This window comes from Lagenorhynchus albirostris, chromosome 4, assembly GCF_949774975.1.
Source record: "Lagenorhynchus albirostris chromosome 4, mLagAlb1.1, whole genome shotgun sequence".
Classification (NCBI taxonomy): domain Eukaryota; kingdom Metazoa; phylum Chordata; class Mammalia; order Artiodactyla; family Delphinidae; genus Lagenorhynchus; species Lagenorhynchus albirostris.
The window spans coordinates 68,976,081-69,002,950 of record NC_083098.1 but is presented as its reverse complement, the minus strand read 5'-3'; the positions used below and the strand labels follow the sequence as shown (position 1 = coordinate 69,002,950).

At 34.1% G+C, this 26,870-nt stretch overlaps 1 long non-coding RNA gene across 1 annotated transcript in view; it reads right to left on the bottom strand.

Moving 5' to 3' along the window:
- Positions 1-13,782: 13,782 nt before the first annotated feature.
- The window catches only part of LOC132519332 (uncharacterized), a 106,109-nt gene continuing 93,021 nt past the window's right edge, over positions 13,783-26,870 (bottom strand). Inside the window, exons 2-3 of the long non-coding RNA XR_009540148.1 lie at positions 17,667-17,755; positions 13,783-14,008 (exon numbers count right to left, since the gene is read on the bottom strand). This is a non-coding gene — a long non-coding RNA (uncharacterized LOC132519332). The remainder of the gene's footprint in view (positions 14,009-17,666; positions 17,756-26,870) is intronic.

The window sequence follows — 26,870 nt, the reverse complement described above, 5'->3', positions numbered from 1 at the left end:
TGTGGGATCTTCCTGGACCATGGCACGAACCTGTGTCCCCTGCATCGGCAGGCGGACTCTCAACCACTGCGCCACCAGGGAAGCCCACATGTAGTATTTCTTTGACACGGAATATAGCCAGCATCTCTAATAATTATCAGAGAACAAGCATTGGAGTATACATTACAGTTAAAATTAGATGCCAGACATCTTTGGTTATACTTAAAGATTGACTCCTTTGTGAAAGGAAGTATGATGTATAGCCAGGGACAAGTATACCTACCCAGAATGACTTGCCTTATAAAAAAATAAGGTAGAAAAGGGAAAGAGGATGAGATGTTGCTAGATACACTAGACTAAGAAGAACAAAGAAAGGATATACTCACAGCTTGGACTAAATTTAGCAGACAGAGGGAGTTATAAGTCCTGAATTTTGCTTCCCTTGCCTCTGCCAAGGAGCAGACCCCTTCAGCCTAGAAAAAGGAGGGTAAATGTATAATATGAACAGAAACTAAAGATGATTGAGGAAATAGTAAAAGAAACTCAGTGTTCTTCAGTGAATTCAATCTCCAACCACAGAAACAATCCTACCAGGTCACCACAAAGATTTGTAGTGAGACTATAAAGGCATTGGTAGTAATTTTTGAGTAATCATGGCTAGCTGGAAAGTGTGAAAGAAAAGATATGGGAGAATGATATTTCAGTTTTTGAAAGGGCAAAAATAATAGAAGAATTTACAGACCAGTGAACCTGGAACCAGACCAAATCTTCAAATGGATTATTTAAAGAAGAGCCTGTAAATATTTGGAAAGGGAAGTAGACTTGGTTAGATATTAGAATGCTAGACTGACATCAATTCCTATGTTGATTCAGACATTAGAATGACAGATCAAGTGGACCCCATACACAGAGTAGTTCAGAATTTCAGCAAGACATTAGCAAAGTCTCATGGGAATTATACACACAAGATAAAATCCATGAGCTAGATGATGGTGAAGTTCGAAATTTCATGTAAAAAGAACACACTCAGGTCAATTGGGAAGAAAGTCTAGAGCACTATGGCTCAAGCTTCATCCACTGCAAAAACTTAGGACACACTTTTTATGTATTTACCACAATGATATACATGGCCCACATATCACCTTTAAGCATAGTAACAAATCGAGAAAAAGACAAAAAATTCAAAATCCAAAAGACTTCTCTACATTATCAGGATAATATTAACCCAACAAATGAGATTATACATAATTAGCCATATATTTAAATAGCAACATTCCATGATGAGAACACTAGCTTACTGTTGCTATTCATGTGAAAGAGATTGATGACTAGAAATATTAACTAAATCACTATGAAGAAGCGTCCCAAAAGGATAAGTCACAGGTCTGTCACATTGACAGTAGGATTATTATACAAATCAACACAAAGATAGTCCCAACCATGGACTTGTGAAAGTGAATCTTGAATTCTGTGTATGGTCCTAATTGTCATTAGTTAAGAGAAAAAGAAAGAGCCCCAGCATTTATTATATACCAAGCACTATGTTAAAGTCACCAGAGCAGCCAATGTTATTTCATTTAATTTTTATAATAATTAACTGAGGTGGATAAAATTATTTGAGTTTTACAGTACAGCTGAACAAACCAAATCTCAAGTTGTTTAATAAATTTGGCCAAGCAAACAAAGCTGTAAGTAAAGGGAGTAAGATTTAACCAAAGTCTGTCAAACTCTGAAACTTTCTAAGTTAGAGTTCCTGATATGAAACTCTATGTCCTTAATAAAGAAACACAAACCTATGGAAGGTATAGCTTCTATAACCTATAATAACTGACCTCTTAGCACTTCTCTTACTTTCATTGTGATATCGTAAGAGTCATAATTCTCCTGCTTCGAGTTAGGATATTTTTTCTTCCCCTACACAGCTTTCTTCTCTCTTCTACACAGCTTCTCTCTGTCTCTCTCTCTCTCTGTCTCTCCACCCTCCCCATGTGTGAATAAATGCTAAAATATTATTTATAGGAAATAAAATTATGAGACAAATGCATGTGTCCTCAACTGTTTTCATTTCATTCAGATTCATATCTACAAGTTAATGAATATAGTCATCACGATTCCTTAAGTAAGCTTATTCTATATATTTTCAATATCAAACAAATTGAAACATATTGATAAACTGCTATAGATTCCTTCATATTATTTAATTGCAGATATTTTTATCAAGTGATGTCTTGGGGATTCTTTCTGTAGCTTGTATGTTTACACACATATATACAAGTTATTTTACAGTTGTTTTTAAATTGCAATTCCTTCAGTTTTATCTGGATCACTATAGTATAAAATCCAAGTGAAAGTGATGAGTGAGAATTCTGCAAGCCCAAATGCCTAATCTCCAGGACAGACCTTTAGGTTGATAAAGACAATTGAGAACCATTTAAGTAGCTAGCCAGTAATGACTGAGGTAAACAGGTTGATTTTGAGTCTACTGGCTTTAAAAAATATATAATATCTATAACAGAAGACATTTATTTTTGACATGAGGTCTCTTGACTCATAAGACTACAGGCTTCAAGAAGGTTACTACATTTATATTTGACCTCAGTTCACAATACACTCCTGCGATCCTTGGAGGTTGTTCATTTAGGCCTTGAAATACAAAGGCTGCCACTCCTTCAATTCTGGCCTACTACCTAGCTTCAGGGTGCCTGGCCTACACTATTTCACTATGCTATTTACTGTCATGCCCTTTGCATTTAACTAGATATTCCCTCACTGAAGACCCTGAGGCATTTTAATAGCAGCATATGTTGCCTGGCTGACTCAAAAGTAATACTTTTCAAAATTTGTACTTTAAATTCTACTGCTTGGTAAGAATAGCTTACAAAATGTTCATGTATTTACACAATGTTTAGAAAAGGTTCTTTTACTTTGATGTGGTAGAGAATGTGATTCACCATTAAACTAGTACATATTAAGCTAGTACTAAAATATTTAAATCTTATATTAATAAGCTTATAGCAGCCAGTGGACTTATGATGTTTTATAGCTTGTAAGTTCTAACAGAGGCAATGGCTTCATAAACCAGAAAATAACTCAGCTCTCAAAATCCTAATCCTCAAGGGATGCATATTTGAAATAGAAAGTTTGTGTTATTCACTGTAGAAAAGAATTATTAAATGCCTAAGTATAGCATGAAAATGGAATAATTTTCCAGACTTTAATCATGTGCTGTGTTTTTGTTGTTGTGGCCTATGATTTTTATTTATTAATGATTTATATTTATGAACTAAAGTAAGATAACTATAATGTGTTAAATATGAATTTAAGTATTTTTTCTTCAATTTGTGAGAAAATGAAGCCCAAGAAGCATCTCATATTGGTTTACTTTCAAAGAAAAAGACAAAAAAATACTATGAAAAATTGTAGTGTTTTTCTGTTGAAAATAGATTGTGATCATTTTTCAATCCTTAAATATTTCTTGCATTCTCGTGTAAATTGCTTTACTCAATATAAATAGTAATGCTAACTTATTACAATTTGTGTTATACTTAAGTTGTTCAGTAGTTAACTGTAGCCTCTATACATATTAATGTATTTAGAAGTGCTGTCATTGACAGCACATAGGAACCATATATGGTATTTGCTGCCATTATACTCCTGGAGTATGTTAACAGCTGTTGTCATAGAGCACAGGAACAAATACAAATGAAAATCTAGCTTGAGCTGTTTGAAAAGTGAAAATTATTACAGTGATATTAATGATGTGTATACAAATTTAGAATTATGTATAACATTTTATATATATATATATATATATATGGTTGCCACTTACTATTGATGAATGATACAAAAACCCAAAATTAATTCAAGTATCAATAATATGTCTCATCTATGTTGAGCTCTTAGTTCTAACAGAACCCCTATGAGGTAGATATTTTTATTATCCATTTTACAGATTAAAAGTCTGAAATGAAGAATTTAAGGAAAATTCCCTTGACCAGCCAGTAGATAAATGAAGTAGTCAAGATGAAAAACAAGGTTGTTGACTTTAGCAGTCCTGTTCTTGAATACCCCCTCATTTTATTCTAACCAGAGTCTTTCTTCTTTAAGGATTCCTATATTTAATGCAATATTTTTTAAGAACACAAAGAATGTGTGTGTGTGTGTGTGTGTCTAATGAATAAAATAGCTACAGCAAGAAAAAAGCCTCACAAAGAATGATTTAAGTTCTGGGCAAAATAGGGTGATTTAGAGTAAGTCTATAAATAAAATAATATAGAATCAGATCTTCAAATAATGCTGTATCACAGTTTTCCCTCATACATTGATTCACAGAAAAGGTATTTATTTGGCACCTCATTAGATACTTTGGGAACAGATGAGGATTAGTCAGGTACCAGCCCTATCTTCAAAAATCTTACTATAATAAAAAAGATAATGTATTACACAAAGAATAAGAGTAGAATATAATAATGAAATGCAAAAGAAAAGTATAAATATCAATAAAACAAATGCAGTGGGAATTCTAACAGGAGAGACATCTAATTGGGGGATGAAGAACAATTTCATTAGGGAAAGAGGAAAAGTATCATTTCAGCTAGCTGTGAATATGGGTATATCAAACTGGAAGGAAAAGAATGACCAAAGAGAATGAGGCAGTATTTCCGTTTAATAAGATGTATTAAGGGGCATAGGAGGAGGTAATTTTAAGGAGGTTTGGAGGCTGGGAGGCTGTTGTTTGAACTTTCTTCCCTTTTTAGTGGGAAATCCTATCAAGATTTTTTTGCAGGAAACTAACATGTTCAGAACTGTAACTTTATGACAAAGATGGATTTTCCTCCGGTTTCCAATAGCATGTTTCTCTTTTCCATCTGAGACCTCACCAAAAGAGCCATTAATGTTCATGTTTCTAGCAACATTCTCTTTATGATAATATTATCACATTAACAGCAAATTAATATTCTCTAAGGTGGTAGAAACTTTTGTATAGTTCTCTTTATTTCTTTGAGTCCTCACCAGAATTACCTTTAATGTCTCTGTTTCTACCAACAGTCCCTTCAAGGCAGTCTAGATTTTAATGTGCTTCCTAACACTTCCATCCTCTATCTATTACCTTTAAGAGAACATATTTTCTTTGCGAATGAAAAATATCTCCACGCGTTTAATAAACACACTTCCACATTTGAGTATTTGGCACAGTAGCGCTCAACTTCCCAGCACTAAAGTCTAAATTTGTTTCCTAAGACAAATTTGGTGGGTTAGAAAAACAGAATCTTTGTCTCACAGTTGTGGAATGTAGAAGTTCAAATCAAGTTGTCAGCAAGACCATGTTCACTCTGAGGCTTGGGGTGGTGAATTCTAATTTTATTTCTCCCAGCTTCTGTTAATTATCAGCAATCATTGGCATTCCAATCTTTGTTTCCATTTTTTAAACTTTTTTTATTAAAGTATAGTTAATTTACAATATTCCAAGTGTGCAGCACAGTGATTCAGTTATACATATATATATATATATATTCTTTTTCAGGTTATTTTCCATTATAGGTTATTTCAAGATAGTAAATATAATTCCCTGTGGTATACAGTAGGTCCTTGTTGTTTATCTATTTTACTTAAAGTAGTGTGTATATGTTAATCCCAAACTCCCAATTTATTCCTTTCCCCCCTTTCCCCTTTGGTAAATTTGGTAAGTTTGTTTTCTATGTCTGTGAGTCTGTTTCAGTTTTGTAAATAAGTTCATTTGTATCACTTTTCTTAGATTCCACATATAAGTGATATCATATATTTGTCTTTCTCTGTCTGGCATACATCAGTATGATAATTTCTAGGTCCCCACCCATGTTACTATAAGTAGCATTCTTTCTTATGGCTGAGTAATATTACTTTGCATATATACATATGTGTGTATATATATATAAATAGCATATCTTCTTTATCCATTCCTCTGTTTATGGACATTTAGGTTGCTTCCATTTCTTGGCTACTGTAAATAGTGCTGCTGTGAACATTGGGGTGCATGTATCTTTTCAAATTATGTTTTTCTCCAGATATATGCCTAGGAGTGTGATTGCTGGATCATATGGTAACCATATTTTTAGATTTTTAAGGAACCTCCATACTGTTTTCCATAGTGGCTGCACCAGTTTACATTCCCATGATCAGTGTAGGAGGGTTCCCTTTTCCCCACACCCTCCCCAGCATTTATTATTTGTAGACTTTTTAATGATGGCCATTCTGACTGGTATGAGGTCATACCTCATTGTGGTTTTGATTTTCATTTCTCTAATAATTATCAAAGTTGAGCATCTTTTCATGTGCCTGTTGGTCATCTGTATCTCTTTGGAGAAATGTTTACTTAGGTCTTCTGCCCATTTTTTGATTGGGTGGTTTGGTTTTTTTTGATGTTGAGCTGTATGAGTTATTTGTATATTTTGGAAATTAATCACTTGTTGGCAGCATTGTTTGCAAATATATTCTCCCAGTCCGTAGGTTGTCTTTTCATTTTGTTTTTGATTTCCTTTGCTGTGCAAAAGACTGTAAGTTTAATTAGGTCCTATTTGTTTATTTTTGTTTTTGTTTCCAACACTCTAGGAGATGGAGCCAAAAAATATTGCTGTGATTTATGTTAAAGAGTGTCCTGCCTCTGTTATCCTCTAGAAGTTGTATAGTATCTGGCCTTACATTTAAGTCCTTAATCCATTTTGAGTTTATTTTCGTATATGGTGTTAGAGAATGTTCTAATTTCATTCTTTACATATAGCTGTCTGGTTTTCTTAGCACCACTTATTGAAGAGCCTGCCCTTTCTCCATTGTATATTCTGGCCTCCTTTGTTGTAGATTAATTGACCATAGCTGTGTGGCTTTGTTTCTGGGCTTTCTATCCTGTTCCATTTGTCTGTGTGTCTGTTTTTGTGCCAGTACTATTCTGTTTACTGTAGCTTTGTAGTATAGTCTAAAGTCAGGGAGGGTGATTTGTTCATTCAGCTCAGTTCTTCTTCCTCAAGATCATTTTGGCTATTCAGGATCTTTTGTGTTTCCATACAAATTTTAAAAATTTTGTTCCAGTTCTGTGAAAAATGACATTTCATTGAATCTGTAGATTGCCTTAGGTAGTATGGTCATTTTAACAGTATTGATTCTTCCAGTCCAAGAACACAGTATATCTTTCCGTCTGTTTGTATCATCTTCAATTTCTTTCATCAGCATCTTATAGTTTGTGGAGCACAGGTCATTTGCCTCCTTAGGAAGATTTATTCCTAGATATTTTATTCTTTTTTTTTTTTTTTTTTTTTTTTTGCGGTACGCGGGCCTCTCACTGCTGTGGCCTCTCCCGTTGTGGAGCACACGCTCCAGATGCGCAGGCTCAGTGGCCATGGCTCACGGGCCTAGCCACTCCGCAGCATGTGGGATCTTCCCGGACCGGGGCATGAACCTGTGCCCCCTGCATTGGCAGGCGGACCCTCAACCACTGCGCCACCAGGGAAGCCCGATATTTTATTCTTTTTGATGTGATGGTAAATGGGATTGTTTCCTAAACTTCTCTTTCTGATATTTCATTGTTTCTTTGTCTCAATTTTACATGACCTTTTTCCTTGTGTGTTTGTGTCTCTGTGCCCAAATTTCCCTCCTCTTATAGGGACATGACTTATACTGGATTTATGGGTTATCCTGATCTTAACTTGATTACATTTGGCAAGACCCCATTTCCAAATAAGGTCACACTCACAAGTTCCAAATGAACGTGGTTTGCAGGGACACTCTTCAATTCAGTATAGAAGTTAATAAAACTGTCTTGAGAAACTTATGGAAATTCCTTTTGGAATAGCCTAACTCTAAAATTTTAACTTTCCCAGCAAAAGGATTTAGACAACTCTTGTTAACATTCATTAATCCCTTTCTAAAAAAAGACAATTCAGGCTTTATGTAAGTCTTAAGTCACGTTTGGGTCTTCTTTTTTACGGAGGAGAGCCAAACATGAGGGTTTAGAGGGCCAGGTCCGGACTCTCTTACTATGTAAAAGGAAAAAAAAACAAACAAACTATTTTAATGAATAAATTCTCAGAAAAATTGACATCAGCAACAAAAATCTAAATTCAGTCTGAGGTGGCAGGCCGTTCATGCCTCTGGGGGTATCAATTACCTTTGAAACACGAGCTTGATCAAACGAAACAAAGAATACAAAGCATCCCAATCTCTCTTCCTCTCTTAAGCCATTTTATTGCAGAGGTTGCTTGGCTTCAAGGATCCGTGCCCTGTGCCAAGGGTCTTTGTGTAAACATCAGGTTTTGTTATGGGTCTATATGACAACAGATCTCCTTCCTTTCCAGGTGATTGTGTTGGCACCCACACATGAGCTGCCTTCATCAGTCACAAATCAAACTGCAATACCAATGGACTGAACATTCACTAAAAAGAGACTTCCCGAAGGGAAAAGAATTGGCACATGATATGCCAGACAGGCTGCCAATACTCTTGTTTTATTTCTGTGCATCATTTTATGCTATTCCATTATAATGTGTGACTGGTCACCCAGAGATTACACTTCCCTTTCAGTACATTCTACCCAAAGCAAATCGAAGATGTCACACTATGTACATTATGAAACTTAGGTCTGCTAATGCAACAGCAAATTAACAAAAACAGAAAGAACCATTTATAGTTACTAGGATGCCATTCATCCATTTAGGTATTTATTAATTTTTTAATAATTGCATGCTTCCTGCATGCCAGGTATCGTCACGTATGAAGAGGTTACAAATCTGACTTCATTATTCTTAAAATTTAGTTTTAGTAAAATAACAAATTTTATTTTACAGGATTTTTAATTGTTTTAGTCTTGTATATAAAACACTAACATAATGCTTGATTTATCTACCTTAAATAAATAATTTGTGCAGACACATTCTGCATGCAAAGAGTTTCTAGAATGTTAGCACAGACAAACCTCTTGTGGTATACATTTTCAATGACAGCAATGCAGGAAACCCTCATACAATTAAAAATAATTCACCTTTGTCATAGTAACGTTAAGTATAATTTCAAACTTCAGGAGGGTCTACAGTATTGCCTATTTTACTTAAAATTTCCACCAAAAGTAGATAAATCATCATCATGCATCTTGAAAAATGAAATAGAATTGTCTTCCAAGTAATTTCAACCATTCATTCATTTTATTTTGCTTGTTATGCTATTATGGTGATTTTGTGTCATATGCCATGCTAATTTGTTCCTGTACTTAAAAAAAAATCAAAATAAATTAAACTGATGAACAAACACACAATTTGCTAATTAGCGTCATAACAATTATCATAATATGGCAAGGAAAATCAAAGAGAAGTAACATATAATCTTTATTTATTATCAATGTGAAGAAAGCATAACTGGCACTAATCCCCTGCAAGAAAATCCTCTATAGAGATGTCTGAATCTATCAGAAGATCTTTGTTCCTGCTTCATTAACACCCATTAAGATCTGTGCTTAAACAATACTGTTGTCTTTCAGTATAGTTAAGGAAAAAAAAAAACCTTACAAAGAAAAAAGAGAAAAGGAGAAATAAAAATTTAAAAGACATCAATTCAAAAATTTCACCTTCCTTAGTTTCATCAATTAGCTTTCTACATAATGAAATTATAAATCCAAAAATGCACTTTTTTGGTGACTTGAATTGTCACCTTTAAAATGTGGTCAATGTGTTACACATCTATGCACAAATCCTTAGAGCTAAATCATTTTTGTTCACATGCTTCTGAACAAATAACAGTGTAAATCTCTTCCATTTCAGTTCACAAAATGCTGTCTCTTTTTTGTCTATGACAATTTACTATAGATTATATAGCAAGGACAAAATGAAAAGGAGAGGATACAAAATATGGACCCTAATTCAGAATAGGTGATTAACTTCTTCAATTGAATGGAATATGCAAATGTAATTCCGGATTTTCTTTTTTATTTTTGTAGTTGTTGTACAAAAAAAGGAATTTTGATTGCGATTGACTCCTAAGAGTAAAATGAATCTGTATTATTTTAATTTAGACTGTTCATTACTCAGTTGCCATGATTTCCTCCAGTTATGTCTGTAGTACAAGATTTCATCCTTCAAAAATTTCTAAACAACAGAGTTTTAAAAAAATATGTTTTGTGATTATTATATTTTAAATAGACATTCATTCAAAACAGTTCTTGTTTTTCATTAAAAGATCTCCAATTTATGTCTTCAAATGACTAGGTTTTTAAAATTTTTATTTACTTGAAAAATTTATTTTACTAAGCAAGACTGCTTAATATTAATGTTATGAAATAATAGATAAATGGAGATAGAAAGTTAAATGTTTTCATATTAAATGATGTAATTTTTCTTAACATTTGCGTTTTCTTATTGCTTTATTTTTTAACATAATAGTTGTCCATATATGCAGATAATTTTCTGTAATCCTCATCAGAGTTACAGTTTTTGCTATAGAGTTCATGTGTATTCTTTTAAAAATGAATTCCTATTTAGTTATGGTATTTGTTGTTCTATAGTTATTATCTTATTTTTTTATATATTTAACTGTTATTTCTGGTGTGGAAAATTCACTTTTTCTATTTGCCTAATTTTCAACAAACTTACTAAACTTTTAATTATAAAGTTTTTCTGTAGTTTCATGTATATATATAATCATATAATATGGAAATATTAGTTTTCCTTATTTTCCTATGTTTATATTTTTCAGTTAATTTTCTTGTCTTACTGGGTTGGCTAAGACCTCCAGGAAAATATTGAATAAATATTCAAAAATGTATGAATATAAATCAATGGTATTGGCTATTTTTGCCTATTCCTTGATTTTATAGGTAATGATTTTTATATTTCCTCATTGAACATAACATTTCCTATAAATGTCAGGCTGACATTGTTTATAAGGTTATGGAAGTTCTCTCCTTGTCCTAATTTGCTACTTTTCTCATGATTGGATGTTGAATTTTATCATAGGATTATTTTCTGCACCAGTTCATTAATCATTTTTCCTACCTTTTTATTGTCAATGTAATACATTACAGTGTAGTCAATATTTTTTTTTCTAATTTTAAACCACCTTTGTATTCCTGGGCAAGACCAATTTGGCTAGGATGTAATTTAATTTTAAACCACTGATACAGTCTAATCGCTATTATTTTATTAAGGATTTTTGCATCTATGTTTATGAACTTGTCTGCAATCTTCTGAATTTCCTTACCTGGTATGGTAGACAGCCTTTAAAGTGGTCTCCTGTAAATCCCTGGCTCCTAGTAGTCGCACATTTGTGTAACCCTTCTCTTTGATTGTGGACAGAGTATTGCAGAAGGGATGGGATGCCACTTTCAATATCAGGTTCTAAAAATATTGTGACTTCTGTCTTGGTTACTGTCATGCATACGTCTCTCTCAGATACCTGTCTCTGGGAGAAGCAAACTGCTATGAGGTGAGTGGCCCTATGAAGAGAACCATGCAGCAGGCAATGATGTCCTTCTCCAGTGATCAGCGTGTACTCAAACGCCTGCCAAGAGCCACAGGAGTGAACTTGGAAGTGGCTAGTTTTCCAGGTGAGTCCCGAGGTAACTGCAGCCCCCTGCTGACATCTTGATTGCAGCTTAGAGAGAGATCCTGAGTCAGAACCTTACAGGTAAGCATCTCTGAGATTCGTGACCCACAGAAATAGATAATAAATGTTTATTATTCTAATCACTAAGATTTGGGGAATTTTTACATCTGGTTTTAGAATTAAATTTATACTAGCATTAAAGAATTTGAATTCCCTCTTTTTCTACTTCCTCTATTCTTTTTACTCTCTTGATGAGTTTGTGAAATATTAGAACTGTTTCTTGATTGTCTGATAGAATATGATACACATTCTAAACTATCTCAGATTTGTGTTTTCTTTGTTGGAAAATTTAAAATTTTTCATGATTTAATTTTAAATGTAGTGAGTGAAGGAAATTCAAAACCTGAGTGAGGTCAAGCTAGTGACTTTTTAAAAATTCCACAAGAGTTTTGTTGTTGTTACTGTTGTTTCTGCCTTTTCAAATTTCACGTTTTATCTCCATCCAAAGGTAAGTACAAAATAGAAAAGTACCCAGCCTATCTGTGTATACTGGGTAAGTTTTATTCTGACTCACCTTTTTTTTTTTTCTTTTTCTCAGACTCTGGCATTTTCAGAATCATGACTTTATATGTGTGTGTTGAAGGTGCAGGGGGGTGGCAAGGGAACTTTTATTTAGCTTTTCATCCTAAGGGTGAGGATGGTTTAACCACAGCCACATCCAAAAAACTTAGTCTTTGGAAGCTAGTAAGCTACTTGATTCTAAAGATGCAGTCCAAAAGTACTGGGGTTCATCACCATGTTATCTCCTTGGATTGATGTGTATGATTAGTTCTAATCTTCTGAGTGATTCCCCTTTTTTTTGATTTCATCATTAATTACTTGATTAAAAATATGTGTGGTCTAATGTTTTTGTATATTTTATAACTAAACAGTCAGTGGATATCTAGAAATCATATTTCTGTAAAGTAAATTTTCTTCCCTTGTTTTCTCTCCTATAAAATCTTACTTAAAATTTGTGGCCCAGCTATGTCTTTTTAAACCCACCTTAACTCTCTTAACTCCTCTTTGTTCTCAAGACACTTAGCACATCCCCAAATTTTAGTTACTAATAACCAAGTATGGGAAATAGAGTATATCATCAGAGATAGGTTAAATAAGAGAGAAGCATTTTTAATCACTAAAAATGCCATATTACCCAGTTGAAGCTACAATTCATTTGTCCAGGTACTAATAACAAAATGAAAAAAAAAAATTGGGGTAGTCTTTGATGAAGACCAAACATTAGGCTTTTTTGCAGTTCATTATTAATCAACTGGATCCAAAAATAAGTTTATGAATTTGGCATAATTCAAAATTCAAAATTTTAGATATATTTCAAATTGTTTATAAAGTACAGATTTTGAGGGGCAATATTTTAACATTTGACTAGTGTTAGGATTTCAAAAAGAATTCAGCAATTTAGAAATACACTGGATAGCAAATTCCAAATCTTAGTCCCAAGAGGAGAAGGAATTTTTGCCTACTATTATGCTCAAAATTTTGCAGAGAATATTTTATAAACTAAAATTAAGTGGTCTTATTTAAATGTGAAACAGTTGGAGAATACTAATTACCAAATCCAAATCATCAAAATCTTCCTTTTGGTCCATATATGTCAAAAACATCTGAGAATCTAAGAGAAGACATCTATTAAATAATCATCAAGGGAATGTTTAATCTCATTAGTCCAAAAGGAAACATAAATGCTGAGCTGAATATATATCAGCATAAATGCAAATCTGAAGGCATATTTGACAAATGTATAATGCAAATATTCTAAAGCCATAATAATGAAAAGATAATACTTTGTAAATAAAGAATTAATTGAAAATAAAACATAAAGGCTATTATTAGTTTGCTAAATATTTATATTAAAAGCATGTTACATATGTACTATTCTTTTCTAGCTACACAATCTTTCCTTTTTGCTAATCGCTCTGTATTCCACTGACAAACTATGCCTGGCTTTAACTTCAAAGTCAAACCCATGATATTAATATTTTCTATTTACCTGCTTATTTACTTTGCCAATTTTACATTGAGTGAGGACATGAACTTTAGTATGTAGTTTAGTGCCATAAGTTTGTACCTGGCACAAAGCCTAACATATAAAAAAATTTGCACCAAAGACATTAAACTAAACTCATTTTATGTAGGGTAGGCAAGTGTGGAAATAAAAAACAACCAAATGAGTACAGGCGAAGGTTATTTATTCAGAGCTTGTTCTAGCAAGAGAGTCAACCATAATCACTTGCGTTTTGACAGAATCTCAAAGGCAGACAGAGGAATGGGAAAGCTTTATGGTGGAAAAGAGGGAAGCCTTCAATTATGCCCTAATTGGAGGCTGTTGGCATGGAGAAGCTGTAGGCAAGCTGTAGGTGCATCCTCTGTGTTTGGGTAGGAGTGCATATTTAGCTTTCTCTGGTTGGTACTAAAATGGAAATAGGACAAATATTAGGAAAGCAATCAATTGCCAGTCAAGTCCTGGCCACTTGGAGCCAATTGTTACAGGGGTTCTTGTTTGTCTATATAGATTATTTTTTAGAGATAGTGGTATGACTTCCTTTAAGTTTGACTTATAGATAATAAGATGGCTTCCTGGACTAGTTACTGTAGATAATGAACTGGTTTCCTGGGCAAGTAACTGAAGATTGTGGGTCAGAGTCCTATTTTTATATATGATCTGGCCATCATCTGTTTTTATACCTAGTCTCTCACAAGCATCTAATTAAGAACATAAAGATTTTAACAGTTATTGTCCTGATATATAATACTTTACCAAAAAAAAAACCCTTTTAAAAAATCTTATATCTATAGAAATGCAATAAAAATAAAGCATGAAGTCCCTCAGTGACAATATTTGATCTAACTTCAGCTGCTATATACAAGCAATTTCAAAATTCTATTTTGGACCTGTATAAGATCATGAATCTTCAAAAACTTCTAAAAGTAGACCAGAATAGATAGGTTTCAGACATAAAAATGGGAACAGTAACTATACCTGAAAGGAGAAAAAGATACTGGACTGGCATTCATCTGTGCTAAGCTAGATATTAAAACATATAGATAAGCCTTGATGTGGAATATATTGGTTTATTATGAATCACTGGTAAGTGGTTCACATGACTTTATCAGACTTTATCAGACAGCAGGAAAAGCTGGTTTAGCACAGCTTTTTGTGATTACCAAATCATAGAGGTTAGCTTGAAAAATGCTGGTTCTGTTACTCTTGTTTGGAGACCAGTGAGCAAGAAAATCTTTTTCATAAAACTCTACATCTGGTTTGTGTGTCACAGATAGTTTAAAAAATTAATATGTAAAGTGTATTAAAATAAAAAACATCCAAGATAAGAAGAAGTGGATTTGGTAACAATGGCCACAGAAGTCTAAAAATCCCTTCCTCATCAATATTGTGGTATAAATACATCTTGGCAAAAGAGCAAAAAGTGAGTTAATTTCAACTCTATAGAAAAACAATTAGCAAATTACAAATGGTATTTCATTTCACCCAATTTTCAGAGAAAATTTTTTTAAAACTTTGCCTTGATTGTAGTTTATATTCATATAATATATATGCAGTTTAAATCACAAGAGGCAGTAATAACAATCCCTCCATCCTCTAATGAAAACCCCAAATGCATTTGGCTAACCAGAAATGAAACAGGAAAATTTTGTTTCAATGCACTCTACTTGTCTTGATTTATTTTCTTTCCCCTTGAGATGTGCCTCTTCAATTCATGCTAATTCATGTCTTCCCAGAATGTCCCAGCATAGACTTATCCTTCAGCAAAACTTTTCTGTGTAGCCCTAAATCATACATACTTTTCCTAAGATTCCCCCCCATCAAATTATACAAACTGTCCCACTTTTTCATTCAGAGTATGGTTACTTTGTTAATATTATTCAAGTTCAGGAAGGGAACATTTTTAGGGGCAAACATAATTCAAGATGCTGGCGCCATAATAAGAACGAACATAATTCCTGCTGTCCTGGAATCTGAGAAAGTCATTTGAGCTACTTATCACTGATTCATAATAAGCCAATGTATTCCATGTCAGAGTTTATCTGTATGTTTTTAAAATACACTTGTAATTAGTCTAATATTTATAAACTTTATACGGTGTGCCAGCTGCTTTATTAGGTGCCTTGAAAAATTATCTCATTTATGGTTTATATCTGGAGGAATAGTGATCTCCATTTAGCAGATGATAAAACTGAGTGTCTAAAGGTTAATTGCTTTGTAAAGTTTGCACAGGCAGTAAGCAGTAAAACTGTTACTCAGTCCAGTTCTTTTCTGATCATCTGATTCCAAAGTCAACATTCTTTATACCCTCCCTACTGGCTTGTGCTATAACACAAAAAAGTGAGATAACTTATGAAGCTCAAACATGGCCTGGAAGGAAAATATATTAAGAATAGAACTATACTTCCTACAATCTTCCCATAAATTTTATTGCCTTCCAGATATGGTTGAAACTCTAAACACTGTAGTACATCAACATCCTTTTTTACTGTTTTGGAAATTAAACCTATAAAGTTATAAGTATTTCTCAAGTTCCAAAAGCTACTGTACACACAGATGCAAAACTAGGATTCTGTTCTCCTGACATACTTTGCTCTGAAAGCTACGAGGTCATACCTGTGGTAGGATGATTCTCATCTTAGGAAGAAGTGTGTCTGTGTCATTGTAAATGCTCATTTTTTAATATAATGCCCTCTAAATTAACATAAGTGTGACAGGCTGTTAGATCCAGGCACAATTCATGTGCCTTGAAATATATCTTCTTAAGTGGTTGCTTATATATTTAATAATAACCATTTACCTGTTTAAGTATTCACAATTTGAAGAATTCCTGAGAAGCAGGAGAAGGCCTGAAAACTTGAATGCAGTGACTACAACACAAAGATTTTGCTTCACTCTTTACTAAATAAATGCTCCAATGTAAACAACTTTACATGATGAAAAAGTAGAGCATTCTTATTCCAAGCAAAAGATGAGACAGCAAGGTTTTAGCTTAGAATTAATCAAAGGGTTCCTTAATTTCAATAAAATCTGTCCCTCTTTTGTTATATTTAGTATGTTAATAAGGAATTAATGATCAAAATTAAATTATTTTAAGGTTGGTTAAGCAGAGGGACTTAATAAGAGTAAATTTTGCTCTTGGTAGAAGGATAATAAATTCAAAGCTATATCTCTTGTCATAGTGCAGTTTCAAAGGATTATTGAATATTTCATGACTAGAGATCCCAATGTCCTCTCCATAGAGAATCATTAAAAAGTATATCATGCGCTTCCCTGGTGGCACAGTGGTTGAGAGTCCGCCTGCAGGGGACACAGGTTCGTGCCCCGGTCCGGGAAGATCCCACATGCCGCAGAGCGGCTGGGCCCGTGAGCCATGGCCGCTGAGCCTGTGCGTCCGGAGCCTGTGCTCCACAACGGGAGAGGCCACAACAGTGAGAGACCCGCATACCGCAAAAAAAAAAAAAAAAAGTATATCATTATTATTTTCTGTAGTACCCTATATCTACTATGTCTACATGATGCCAAAGAGTTTTAACATGTGAAAAGTTTAGTTGACTTTTTATCTGTATATTCCAAACAATTGGTATGAATCACATTTGATTCTTTTGTTTGACCGTAGTGACCAGTGCCACCATCCTGGCTACCTTAAGCATAAAAATAAGATATTCAAACACTTGGAAAATAAAGTTCCATGCAACATATGTAAACAAAGGTATATCCTATAATTATCTATTTCCTAGATTTTCTTCTAGTATAACACTTCTGAGTATACTTACTAATGCCCACAGTATGTGACATGAAGTCACTGTAAAATAATATAATTTATTATAATTTTGTGACCACTGAGTATAAGTTGGTATTACTGAGTATAGTAATAGCATTTAATCAGAGCTATTTGTAGCAGTTAGGGATACATTTAGCTGCAAATAATAGACACACACACACACATACAACTTCATTTAAACAAATTAATAGGGTTTTTCCCCTATCATTTAATGACAAATTCAGAGGAAAACAGTGCCGAGCTGGCTTAGTGGTGTTATGACATATGCTCTGTCATGCATACCTTCTATTTTTTTTTCCTATTTTTATTCAGCATCTTCAGAGAATGCATTTCGGAAGGTGGTTCTCCACTGCCAGATTTACATTACCAATCTAGGAAAGGTAAAAAGGAAATAAGAGAATAGCAAATGCTCATGAGATAGTAGGCAGCCCAATTTTAAAGGGGTTTTCCTAAAGCTCCATCTAGTGAATTACATCTCATTGGCAAAAACTGCTAAAGGAGTGACATGGATTTTAGTGGGTACTTCCACTCAGATTGGGATTCTGACTTTAAAGAGAGAAGATATTGGGCAAGTAATTACTAATATTGCCACAGTATTTTATCATTCTGCTGTACCATGGTGAAATACTTAATATATCCAAAATAAGTAAATCTAACTGAATGAAAAATAAGTGTACATTCTTTCCAGTTCTCCCCCAAAGAAATAACATATATTTATTAATTAACCAAACGTCACTTATTAAACAGTGAAATGCAAACTAAGCATACTATCTTATGAGTAGATGTTAAAGGTTGAGAGAATGTATAAACATGTATGAATAGAAAACTGGGAAGGTGTACATGACCAACAAAATATCTTGGATTCTATGTTATATTTAGAATAAAAAGGGAATAACACTTGAGCTCAATAAGTTTACATAATATAACTCACACTGAGCTTAAAAGATAAACTTTGTTATACTAGAATACTGCAATGATAAATCCCTAAACTTTCGTGGGAAAAAGAAGGCATGATGAGGCAATCTATGCTTATCAACAGGACCAAGCAGATGATGAGAAAATAAATCATTTAACCAGAAAACACAAAATATTAAACTAATTCCACTTGGCTAGAGAGGGTGCATCTCCTGTCTACAACAAGGTCAAGATGATGAAAATATTGAATTCCCACAGTTCTAAAAAAGAGAGATCATCTATACCAATGATTTTAAGTGAATATGAAAAGAAGTTGAAAACTTTTAATTAATTGCAGTTATTTAACCATGACAAGTAATACTATAACTGACTTCCATGTATAATTAATGATGGATCACTACAGTAAACATTTTTCTGAAACCAGATCAATTCATAGCTGTCTCATATTTTGAAAGTCATCGGATCTATAGTGGACTCAACTTCAGTCAACAAAATTCTGTAGGTAATTTTAATCCCTTCATGCCTTTAAACCAACACAAATATCCTTCTAAGGCAGAATCAACCCAATCTTTCCTCAGCAGGCAACACAATTCCACAACATCTATATGGTTCTGAAGCAGATGTTTTTCAAGGTATGTGGGGACTTCTTTCTTTCTTTTCTGTCTTAAGTTCTGTTCTTGGTCAAAGTTGTGGTAGAGAATATCAGGGATGGTCCAGATCTCACTAATGTTTTTGATTCTTCTTGAAGAAAGGTTTCATTTGCAGAAGTCTAGTTTTAAGTTTCAACCGTCGTTCAGCATGACTTCACCATGTTTTTGTCTTTGAGTCATTTGTATGAATCCTTTGTATGAACAGTGACTGCAGAGAAGCATTCTAGTTTCTGAACAACAATGAACAACTCTGAGAAAAACAACTGAAGATGATTGATAGATTTCAATCATAATGTATTTTTGTCTGAATGTTAACATAGATTCTATTTGCCAATGTTTTATTTAGGATTTTTGCACCAATATTCATAACAAGATTAGTGTATAGTTTTCTTTGGGGGACTCCATTCTTCAGGTTTAAGTATCAGTTTTATGTAAACTGGAACAATTTATGTGGCAATGCAATTTTCAGATCTTTTAAGTGTTGCTAATGACCCCCAATAAATGATCTGAACTTGATACACTTTTGGGGGGCATATTTGTAATAATCTTATTTATTTCTTCTGTGGAATTTTTGTTTAATTTTTTTCCCTTAACTGTCATCAAATTTGATTCATGTATTTTCCTTAATAGTTATCCATTTCATCTAGAGTTTCAATTTTTTTTTTGACTGGTGCAAAATATCACATATTTCTTAATTTCCTTTTGTTATGTTTAGTTTTCCTTTGTAATTTTTATTTTGAATATTTGTTGTTTTCCCAATTTTCCTTTGTTTTTATTTGTCTATTTGATTAATTTTTAAATAAGCACTCAGGGACTTCTCTGGCAGCCCAATGTTTAAGAATCCGTGCTTCCACTGCAGGGGGCATGGGTTCCATCCCTGGTCAGGGAACTAAGATCCCGCATGCCACATGGTACAGTGGAAAAAAATAATAATAAGCACTTAAATATATTAATTATTTATATTGTTTTTACTTTTTCTGCATCACTTGTTTTTTCTTTTATTTATAATACACCCTATCTTGTCCTTCCTTTTGATTTACTTTGTCCATTTTCTATTTTGAGTTCATAATTAGTTCATACCTACATTCTATAATTTTCATTGGTAGAGTATTTAAAGCATTATTTTTACTTTTGTCACTGCTTTAAATGTATCCTGTTGGTATGAAATGTTTGTTATTACAGTTTACAACTTCTGCAATTTTGGTTTGCATTTCACTTTCAACCAGAAGTTTTTTAATAGAAAGCTTTCAAATTTCCAGCTGAAAAGTCCTTTTTGAATTTTTATTTCATTAATATCCATTTTTTTATATTTTTACCAGAGTGTTTATATCTTTACTGTAACTTGGAACTCGATAATGTTGTTTCAAAATATAAGGTATAGGCAATTTAAAAATATTTTTAATTTTATGTTGGAGTATAGTTAATTTACAACGTTGTATTCATTTCAGGTGTACAGCAAAGTGATTTGGTTATACATATTCATATATCTATTCATTTTCAGATTCTTTTCCCAGATAGGTTATTACACGGTACTGAGTACAGTTCCCTGTGCTATACAGTATGTTATTTTTGATTATCTATTTTATATATAGTAGCATGTATATGTTAATCCCAACCCTCTAATTTATCTTCCCCCCTCACCTTTTCCCTTTGATAACCATAAATTTGTCTTCTATGTCTGTGAGTCTGTTTCTGTTTTGCAAATAAGTTCATTTGTATCATTTTTTTAGATTTCACATATAAGTGATATCAAATGATATTTGTCTTTCTCTGTCTGACTTACTTCACTTAGTATGATAATCTCTATGTCCATCTATGTTGCTGCAAATGGCATTATTTCATCCTTTTTTATGATTGAGTAATACTCCGTTGTATATATGTACCACATCTTCTTTATCCATTACTCCGTTGATGGATACTTAGGTTGCTTCCATGTCTTGCTATTGTAAGTAGTGCTACAATGAACATTGGGATGCATGTATCTTTTCAAATTATGATTTTCTCCAGATATATGCCCAGGAGTGGAATTGTTGGATCATATGGTAGTTCTATTTTTAGTTTTCTAAGGAACCTCCATGCTGTTCTCCATAGTGGTTGTATCAATTTACTTTCCCACCAACAGTGTAGGAGGATTCCCTTTTCTCCACACCCTCTCCAGCATTTATTGCTTGTAGATTTTTTGATGATGGCCATTCTGAATGGTGTGAGGTGATACCTCACTATAGTTTGGATTCACATTTCTCTAATATCAGTGATGCTGAGCATTTTTTTCATGTGCTTTTTGACCATCTCTATGTCTTCTTTGGAGAAATCTCTATTTAGATCTTTTGCCCAGTTTTGATTGTGTTTTGTTTTTTTACTATTGAGCTGCATGATTGTATATCTTGGAGATGAATCACTTGTTCATCACTTCATTTGCAAATATTTTCTCCCATTCTGTGGGTTGTCTTTTCATTTTGTTTATGGTTTCCTTTGCTGTGAAAAAGCTTTTAAGTTTAATTGGGTCCCATTTGTTTATTTTTGTTTTTATTTCCATTTCTCTAGGAGGTGGGTCAAAAAGGATCTTGCTGTGATCTGTCATAGTGTTCTGCCTATGTTTTCTTCTAAGAGTTTTATAATGTGTGGCCTTACAGTTAGGTCTTTAATCCATTTTGAGTTTATTTTTGTGTATGGGGTTAGGGAGTGTTCTAATTTCATTCTTTTACATGTAGCTGTCCAGTTTTCCCAGCACCACTTATTGAAGAAGCTATCTTTTCTCCATTTTATATTCTTGGGTATAGGTGATTTTTTTGTCAATGTTCTATGTGTGATTGAGCAGAAGATATATTTTCTCTTAGAGGGTATAATATTGGAGACATTGCTTTAAAATTGGCCTTAAAGATTATGCTGTGGATGACTTTATATCCTTATTGTTTGGGTCTCATGACCTCTTTTTAACTGCAAGTGGCTTGGTCTCCAGTTAGTCTGATTCTGTATATTTCTTCTTGAATCTCCTGTAGTTTATGTTTATGAAGATTATTGCTATGTTATTTTGTGTATAGATATTCAATATTCTAATACTTCATTGTGAATTGGGGCTTTCAGAATTTCAAATTGTCTTATTTGATACATTTAATCATTTTTTATCTGGAATTACCTTAATACCTGGAATGCAATCTCCACTTTCTTGAGGTTTAAATATTTTTCTGTTATAAATTTGCCCTTGTATATTTAGACTCCATGAGTCCCTTTATTTTAGGTAGGTCTCCTGTATACAACACAAAGCTGGATTTTGTTTGTGTGTCAATTTGAAAATATTTTAAGTAAGTGAGTTAAATCCATTCACATTTAACCATATGATTTATTCTGTTCTAACTACCATTTTATTGTTACATCTATTTTCTGTATATATGTATTGTGTTACTTTTTAAAAATGGTTTAATTCCTTAGCTTTCTTTTTAATCCCTTTTGCTGTGAAGATTGATTTTATTATTATATGTTATTTATTTTACATTGTTTTGGGGATTTTTTTCTCCCAGGTACTCTAATTGCATGTATTATAGATTTTCTTTGTCTGAACTATGTATGAATGTCCTTTCATACCGATATTTATACTTTTCTCTACTTCGTCATCATGCTCTTTTTAGTCTTCAAGCATCTCCTCAATGCATTCATTAAATTTTAACTGAGTATAGCCTCCCTTTGGCAGCTTGTAATTTAGTAGTCATTTTTAAGATGTTGTGGTATTTTTATTCAATATTTTTTCCTGAGTTTAGTTAATTGTTTCAGAATGGGAGAAAATATTTTCAAATGAAGCAACTGACAAAGGATTAATCTCCAAAGTTTACAAGCAGCTCATGCAGCTCAATATCAAAAAAAAAAAAAGACAACCCAATCCAAAAATGGGCAGAAGACCTAAATAGACATTTCTCCAAAGAAGATATACAGATTGCCAACAACCAAATGAAAGGATGCTCAACATCACTAATCATTAGAGAACTGCAAATCAAAACTACCATGAGGTATCACCTCACACCAGTCAGAATGGTCATCATCAAAAAATCTACAAACAATATATGCTGGAGAGGGTGTGGAGAAAAGGGAACCCTCTTGCACTGTTGGTGGGAATGTAAATTGATATAGCCACTATGGAGAACAGTATGGAGGTTCCCTAAAAAACTAAAAATAGGACTACCATATGACCCAGCAATCCCATTGCTGGGCATATACCCTGAGAAAACCATAATTCAGAAAGAGTCATGTACCACAATGTTCATTGCAGCTCTATTTACAATAGTCAGGACATGGAAGCAACCTAAGTGTCCATCGACAGATGAATGGATAAAGATGTGGCACATATATACAATGGAATATTACTCAGCCATAAAAAGAAATAAAATTGAACTATTTGTTGTGAGGTAGATGGACCTAGAATCTGTCATACAGAGTGAAGTAAGTCAGAAAGAGAAGAACAAATACCATATTGCTAATGCATATATATGGAATTTAAAAAAGCGGTATTGAGCTTCCCTGGTGGCGCAGTGGTTGAGAGTCCGCCTGCCGATGCAGGGGACATGGGTTCGTGCCCCGGTCCAGGAAGATCCCACATGCCGCGGAGGACTGGGCCCGTGAGCCATGGCTGCTGAGCCTGCGCGTCCGGAGCCTGTGTTCTGCAACGGGAGAGGCCACGACAGTGAGAGGCCCGAGCACCACAAAAAAAAAAAAAAAAAACGGTACTGATGAACCCAGTGGCAGGACAGGAATAAAGACGCAGACATAGAGAATGGACTTGAGGATTTGGGGAGGGGGAAGGGGAACCTGGGACGAAGTGAGAAAGTAGCATGGACACATATACACTACCAAACGTAAAATAGATAGCTAGTGGGAAGCAGCCACATAGCACAGGGAGATCAGCTCAGTGCTTTGTGTCCATCTAGATGGGTGGGATAGGGCGGGTGGGAGGGAGATACAAGAGGGAGGAGATATGGGGATATATGTATATGTATAGCTGATTCACTTTGTTATACAGCAGAAACTAACACACCACTATAAAGCAATTTTACTCCAATAAAGATGTTAAAAACAAAATAATAATTGTTTCATATCTTTGTTTTTAATACATATATGTTCTTGAATCAGGTTTTTGAATTCCTGACTCAAGGCATTCTTTATATTTGAAAATTAATGTGTAGTATATTTTATTCAGGTTAGAATGTTGTGATGTACTTTTCTTCAATCTTGTATTTGTGATTGGTGGAAGAAAGTTCTTAATTTGAAACATTTTTATTCTAGTTTTCTAGGGTTTTTTTTCTTTCTGAATCCTTGTATAAATGTCATTTTTCATTTCCTGTTCATTTCCTAATTTTATTTCCCACCGGGACCAGCTATTACTCTTGTGCACAGTCATAGAGAAAAGTATGGGGGTCTAACTAGGTTCCTAAGTTCAAGACTGCTCTCTTGCATTGAAAGTATAGTTTCTTTTATTTATGGTGCTACTTCATTTGATGAGGGAGAATACATTGAACAATGGCCCACACGTGTCCATGTCATAATTCCTAGAATCTGCATTACATTACATCACAGAAGTGACTTAATGATTAAATTAAGGGCCTTGAGATGGATAGATTATCCTAGGTTATAAAAGTGGACCCAATGTAATTACAACAATTCTTATAAGAGGGACAGAGGAAGAATCAGAGAGAAAGAAATGTGATAATGGAAGCAATTTTTTTTTTTTTTTTTTTTTTTTGCAGTACGTGGGCCTCTCACTGTTGTGGCCTCTCCTGTTGCAGAGCACAGGCTCCGGACGCGCAGGCTCAGCAGCCATGGCTCACGGGCCCAGCCTCTCCGCAGCATGTGGGCTCTTCCTGGACCGGGGCACGAACCCGTGTCCCCTACATCGGCAGGCAAACTCTCAACCACTGCGCCACCAGGGAAGCCAAGAAGCAAATTTTTGAGTGATGAGCTTTGAAGATAGACAAAGGAACCCCAAGCCAAGGCCACAGGCAGCCACTAGAAGCTTAAAAAGGCAAGAAACAGAGGTTCCCTGAGCCTGCGCGTCCGGAGCCTGTGCTTTGCAACGGGAGAGGCCACAACAGTGAGAGGCCTGCGTACCGCAAACAAAAAAAAAAGGGCAAGAAACAGATTCTTCCAAAAACCTTTCTGATTTCCAAAAAGAAATTAATCCTATGATATGTTGGAATAACAACTTGACTTCAGCGTAGTGAAACTAATTTCAGACTTCTGGCTTCCAGAACTGTAAAAGAAAAGATTTGTGGTGTTGTAAGCCACCAAGCTATGGTAATTTGTTACAGCACCAATACAGTGGGAAACTCATAAAGGGTGAGACTTACAAGTTTGTAATTTGCATGTGTACAGCAATATAATCAATTTTCCTGCTTGCTTCTTTTTCTTTACCTCCAAATCTTCAAGGGATGCTTCCTTCTTCTAAATTAGCCCTTTATGATACAGAAGTGGTGCCTTTCTAGTACTGTTCCCTTGGGCCCCACAACCTTTCCACCTTCTTCCTTTTGATTTCTCAATAGCTACTATTCTGATATATCAGACATCAGATATCTTCTCAGTATTTATCATTCAGTGTGTGATCTGTCTTTCTGAAAGTGATTGTACCTGTGATCCGTCACACCTACATGTGGGATCTGGAGTTTCTGGTAGATTGGGGTATTTATTTTTCTCATGTACAGGTAGTTTGAAGTTCACAGTGTTCTCCATCTCATAGTTACGTTGAATACATGAGTTATTTTATTGGTAGGAGTGGGTAGAGAGATTTAAATTTAGGGTATTACCACTATTCTGTGATAAACCAGAAATCCAAGCAGTGCCTACTGACTCCTTGATATGAATGACGATGATTTTGCTGTCTTCAATACTTTGTATCATTAAATGAGGATTTCACATATATATATTACTGTTTTTCTATTGGCTATCCCTATAATTGTTAATGATATTCTTAAACCTCCGTCAGTATACGAAAAGTTCTTTTTGGATCTACACTTTGTCAGATAATGTTATCTGCCCATATTCTCTCAGCTATGCATCTGATTTCACTTTTACATTGTCATGGTGATAATCATTTACCTTTTGTTCTCCAATAACTTACTTTTTCTTAAGTTTGCTCTAAAATTTATCTCCCAGTAATTTATGTTCATATCATTATGATTTTATGACTCTTACTCAAATATCAAATTGTGAGTTAAAATTATATTTCTGTATCCGTTAGAAAAATATAAGCCTGTCCCTCTAAAAGAACCTTATACCTAGGATCAAAGCCAATTGGAAATTTTGTTATTCTTGATGCCATATTTTAGAAAATTAGTGATTCTTGTACATAGTTTTTCTTAATCCTTTGTTTTTCTTATTACCGTATCCTCATCTTTCCTTCAGCTCTTAAATAATGTTTTCCCAGTGTCATGCATTGTTCTCATTGTTTACAGTAATTTTGTTTTTTACAATAATTTTATTATCGCAGTTGCATAAAGAAATTGAGGCACAGAGCTGTTGATGAATGTAACATAGGCTACAGAGTTGATGATCTGAAGTGAACCCTGCTACTCTAACTCTAAATTACATAGTCACACATCTTTTCTTTTAAGCCCTCCTTCACATTTTACACTGACTCCCTCCCCAGAGAAACCTCTCTTAGTGCTCTTGCTGTCCCAATTTTTAATGTTCAAAATATGGGCTGGCTGACATTGCCCTCCAATAATCCCCTTGCCCTCCTTATAGTACTCTTCTGGATTAGATCCAGAGCTAATCATTGAACCACTGCTACAGCACACTTGCTGGTGGCCAAGCTGATTGGCCTGTGCCTGAGTTCTACAAAATACACCTAATTCGTTTCCTAGTTTTCCTGGGATATATTCCAAAATAGTTCCCTAAGAAAGGGTACATGTCAGGTGAAAGGACTAAGTCCATGATGTTT